Source organism: Eulemur rufifrons, chromosome 7 (genome assembly GCF_041146395.1).
Source record: "Eulemur rufifrons isolate Redbay chromosome 7, OSU_ERuf_1, whole genome shotgun sequence".
Classification (NCBI taxonomy): domain Eukaryota; kingdom Metazoa; phylum Chordata; class Mammalia; order Primates; family Lemuridae; genus Eulemur; species Eulemur rufifrons.
Genome location: NC_090989.1, coordinates 50,926,040 through 50,932,039, shown reverse-complemented (window position 1 = coordinate 50,932,039; position 6,000 = coordinate 50,926,040).

Here is a 6,000-nt window from a genome sequence, read left to right as displayed (position 1 = left end):
ACTGGACCCCTTTATTTCATTTGAAACTGTTGCTTGTTCCATGGAAATACTGATACTGGAAACTTCCTTATTTTCCAGCATATCACACTTAACTGGTTTCTTTTGTTAATTCTCTATTTTGTCCTCTGTCTTTTTGTGATCCTTTTTCTTCTGCTTTTCTCTGAATGTTGGTCCTTAGGGTTCAACTCTCAACTCAGTGTTCTTAGGGAAGGGAGACCTTTACGGTTTAATAACTCTCAGGTATTACTCAGTTGTCAATGTTGCCAAAACCTATGATTACTTATGTCTAATCATCTAAGGTGTACTTATGTGTTTCCATAGATGCCTTACATTCTCTATTTTCAAAATTAAATTCATTCTCCCCTTCCCTGAAATAGATTGTTCTTTGATATTCTCTATGCCAGTTGTTGAGGCTTTTACTCAGCCATTAAAACTAGCCATATTGGCAGTCATTCTTGACTCCTCTGTCTTCTGCATATCTCATATTCCTGTAACTATCAGTGACTACTAAATTAACTAATCAGTGGCTCTCAGCCTCAGGTGCTAACTAGTATCACCTGGAGAGCTTTAAAAATACCTTAGATCAATTAAAACAGAATCTCTGGGAGTATGTTATTCTAATATGCAGAAAGGATTAGAAACAACTTTTCTCAGTATTTCTCAAATATGTCAGTTTTTTTTTTTTACCTCTATTATCACTGCCCCATCTCAGATCATCATCATCACTTAATACATATATTCTAATTGGCCACTCTGCCTACAGTGTTATTCCTCTCCAATCCATTATCAATCTGACTATCAGGGTGAACATTCTCAAATATTAATGTTAGAATGTCTTCTCCCTTGTCTCTTCTGTTTCTATATACTTCCCCCCCCCCACCAAAGCCCCTAGGCTTAAAATTCTCCAATGTCTTCCCATGAAAAAGGATCCAATCCAAGTTCTTTAATCGGGCACATGAAGCCCTATTTTAACTTACACATCAGTTGCCTCCTTTTGCCTCTTGTTTGCCATTCTCTACTTGCCACAAAATGGAATTGTTTATTCTCTATTCATACATAGATGTTTTATTTCTTTTATGCCTTTGCTCATGAGCTCTCCTTTGGCTAGAACAACTCTCTTATGATTGACTATTAATCCTACTTATCTTATATGTCTTGATTTAGTAACCACTTTAAACTGGGTTGGGTGCCTTTCCTCTGTTTCTCATAATGATCTCTGGCTACGGAAATCACTGCTTTTACCACTTGAGTTTACAATGATTTCTTTAAGTTCCTGCTTTCTGTTTGGCAATAATCAACAGTGTTTAATCATCTTTGTATTTTCTGGTATCCAGCATAATACTTAGTATATTTTAGATGCTCAAAAGGGGCTTATTAAATAAATGAATGAAAGGGCAGTTAGAAATCATAGCTGTTTAAAAATACAGATGACTAATAAATTTTGTCTCTTAAAACAATCAAGAGATTTAAAATAGAAAAGAATCATATTGTACATTGAGGATGGGAACTTGAAAATCAGTAGGGAAAACTTTGTGTAGATTTAGAATATATTAGATCTCTATTGGCATTGTTAGAGTTACTTTTGGAGGTAATTTTCTTCTGATTTATATAATACATTCACTGGGGATCTTTGTGCCTTTAATTTGGCTTCTTGAGTAAAAAAATAAATATATAACTGGTCTCTGTTAACATCAGTCTGAGTAACGGTTAATTTCTCACACAATTACATCATATTTATATTACAAATTAATCTCTGGTTAATTTGGGATTATTACCTATATCTTTTAGGGTCCAATAACCCTGGATAAATTTGCCAATTTCCAGATCTGGCAAAATGAGTGATGTGATCAGTGACAAGATCCTCTTTAGCTTTAAAATTTCTGAATTTATATTTTTAATTGAAAAATAAAAAGTATATGTTCTATTAGTTTAGTATAATCCAAAATTCATGGGGAGTGTAGAAAAATTATTATAAATTCTTTCAAATTTTATATTTTTCACACAAAATCTTGAGGGAAAAGAAACTTGTCCATATTTTTCTGAATCAAGACTTGGTAAGCGGCCGGGCGCGGTGGCTCACGCCTGTAATCCTAGCACTCTGGGAGGCCGAGGCGGGTGGATTGCTCAAGGTCAGGAGTTCGAGACCAGCCTGAGCGAGACCCCCGTCTCTACTAAAAATAGAAAGAAATTATATGGACAACTAAAAATATATATAGAAAAAATTAGCTGGGCATGGTGGCGCATGCCTGTAGTCCCAGCTACTCGGGAGGCTGAGGCAGTAGGATCGCTTAAGCCCAGGAGTTTGAGGTTGCTGTGAGCTAAGCTGACGCCACGGCACTCACTCTAGCCTGGGCAACAAAGTGAGACTCTGTCTCAACAAAAAAAAAAAAAAAAAAAAGACTTGGTAAGAAATGATTTCTGAAGTTTTCATTTATTTTTCAAAAATGTTATTGTTTAATTTGAAATAAACTTTAGGGTGGAAATCTATTAGATAAGTTGTTTACCTAATTTTGCCCATTCTTGACTCTGTGATGCTGATTGGTCAGGATTACTGAGCATATGTGCTGTAATGAAACTGTATATAATTTACTATAAATACATACAATAAACAATAAAGGATACGATATATGTGTCTAGTAATAGCAGATGCTAGTTTCTGCTCACTAAAGAAATGATTATAACTTTCAATAAACATGGTTAAGGGAATGATGTTAAGATTACATATGTGTGTGTATATATATCTGCACATTTATGCTCTGCATTTCAACTGAATATTTCACATATTCACTATCTCAGACAACTTGCAATGGGATCTCTAGCTTTTGCTTCAAGAAGTGAATTATTAATCATAAATTTAATTCTTAGGATATGATAATTGTGGTAGGATTTACCAGTTCTTGCTACATCTGTTCACCGTTTTCTCTTTAGAAACAAACCAGATTTTTTAGTTGGTTATATTGCTGCCCATAATAAAAAGCATATTGTCTTCCAGATTTTGTAGCTAAATTTGGCTGTGGGACTAAGTTCTGGTCTTGAGCTGTTTAAGAGAAATATTTGTGGGAGTTCTCTGAAGATTGCTTAAAGGAAACTCACTCAGGTCGAAATTCCATCTGCCCTTCTACCTTTTCTCTTAGCTTTTAGCCTAAAAATCAGAGATAATGGCTGGAGTACCAACAGTCATCATGGATCGTGAGTTGACCCTGAGGGTGGGAAGCAAGGTGCTTCGATTGTACATAAGAAATAAAGGGACTTGAATGCTTGAGAAAATTGTGGAGCCACCGTATTTACCTGTAACTCCTACCTTCAGACTTTTTCTATGTGTGAGCGAAAAGGGGGTTCTATCTTATTTAAGTCATTGTTATTTCTGTTATTGTTGTTGTTAAGCAAGAATTCTAGTGGAGCCAAAAGTAGGACTTGAAGTCTGGTTATATCTAATGAGCCTATGGATCAGCATTCCTCACTGCCCACTATTACTATCTGTTGTTAAGGATGGATGGGAATCTATTTCTCTTAACAAGGAATGACTTGTTAGGCTCACACATGGCTAGTTAATATTGCCCTTATTTCTTTCTAACCTGTGAATTTGTGTCCATGTTCTCTCTGGGAGATCAGCATTTTAGGTTGTGATGTTCTACTTTTGTGTTACTATGGGCATTATACGTTCATGTGGTAGGAAAAATAAAATGTTGCTTGGAATTGTGAATCAAGTGAATTCTCCATTGTGAAGAGAAAGGAACAATGTTAAATTTCCTATGTAAGACTGTTAAACAGTCCATTCATTCAACAAATATTTTTGAGCTATTATGGGTCAAATAAGTCATGAGAGGCCTTTGTTATTTAGTCAACTCATGTTCAACATCACAGGGTTCACTTCAGAATATGGAGAAAATAAAAAGGAAGAAAAATTGAGCCATATGACAAGTCTAAATATTTTTTCCCAAAGAACTGTCTTTTAAAAAATTTTTCTGTATTTAAAGACAGGAATATAACCTGCGTTTTTCCCAGATGGCGCCAGGCTGTTGGTACACATATTAATGCCAAATATTAAGGCTCAAATTATAAGGGTTCATAGCTGCTTCTACAAAATTTCTTAAATGCTCTTGTCATGAAGTCTCCCACTCTTTTCTGGGAGATCTAGGGGAGGGGTCTCATATACGAGTATGGTCAGTTATCTAGTCTGCTCAGATTATTCACCTACTGGCAGCTCTGGTGCTTGCAAAATCTAAAGGTAGGAGTCCCACCATTCTCTCTCCTATCAGGACCTTCTAGAACACTACTTTTCCATAAGGATGCCTTATGAATATTCCCTCTAGGTTATAAATCCCCACACTGCCAAATGATGCTGCATTCACTTTAAATAGCACCATGCTGGAGACTGACTTGTTCTATAGAAATGAGGAGATTATTTCTCTAGCCAATTCTGTCAGCTTGAAGTACTACTGCTTACATCCTGAGTATCACAAAGTCTCTTATAAAAACATTTCTTTGTGTTCTTATTCATAGCCCGCGTCAGGCATCTTCTATTGTGTTCTTTCTCTTGTATCTCCACTGGAGGCACCCAGGGAATGAAGTTTTATCCCAGCAGGTCTTTATTTTCTCATGCACATTAACTCATTTTAATAATTGGCAGGGAGGGCTACTGCTCTATCAGTTTATCAGACATAACCAAACCCTGAATCCTAGTTTGAGCTCAGTTTGGATCCTTGCTCCACCAAAACTTGACATGGCCTCTAGGTTGCTTTGATAACATAGCTAGTTGAGAATGAAGCTATAGTTTCTTGATAAAATATACATACATATACATAAACACACACACACACTCACACACACACAGAGTCCTCCCCATTTATCCATAGGGGATACATTACAAACCTCCAGTGGATGTCTGAAACCACAGATAGTACCAAACTCAGTATATATTATGTTTTTTCCTATACATTAATACCTATGATAAAGTTTAATTTATAGTTAAAGCTTAATTAAAGTTAATTTAATATCAGGTACTGTAAGAGATTAACAAAAATAACTAATAAAATGGAAAAATTATAATATACTGTAATAAAAGTTATGCGAACATGATCTCTCCTTTTTCTCAAAATATCTTGCACTGTACTCGATTCATAGTTGACCATGGGAAAATGGAATCAAGGAAAGCAAGACTGTAGATAAGGGGGGACTACTGTATCTCACATCCGTATACATACATGTATAACCATATAGCACAAAACTTGTAATTCGTATTAACATGCTCATACCATAGTCAGTGCCATTTTCTCACTAAGTCATCTCTTTCAGTTGCAAAACACAGTATAAAAGGAATGGCACATGCTGTAACATGTATTTTATTTATTCTGTGTTTATGCAAATATGAATGAGTAATATATTCAGTTATAATGTTCCCTTAAGACACTGTTTTGCTACATGCTGGAAAACCTTCTATACATAGTTCTGATTCTTTTTGGATTTATTTTAAAGGTGACCCAGTTAGTTTTTCTCTTTTGCAGTCTCTCCCTAGTAAATGTAGCTACTATGACTATGAGTAAAAGAAATATGGATGGGTAGAGGAGATATGGAGAAACCAGTACTTATGCAGATAAACACAATGTGAAAACAAGGAACCACTCTTTAATTATTTGCATAGAAATAATGACAAGGAAACAAAATTACTTCCTGAACCACATTTTATCACCTGACTGGTTGCAAAGAACACATTTTGTCTGTTTTCATCAAATGAAAATCTTAACCATCTAAATTTAGGGCTGTAAAGCATGTTTATAACAACTCAGGAGCCCTCACAGTAATAATCACTGTACTAAAATGCTTATTTTCTAGAAAGTGGTTAGAACCACTCAAAAACATTTTATCAGAGTAACTGGTTAGAGAAATATTGGAAACATACATTTTTAAAACGATGCAAACTATCATGATGTCTGAGAAGTCCAAGTTTAAATTGCATTCAACATCATCAACTGTAGAGGAAAGAAAGTTTCAAAGCATGAA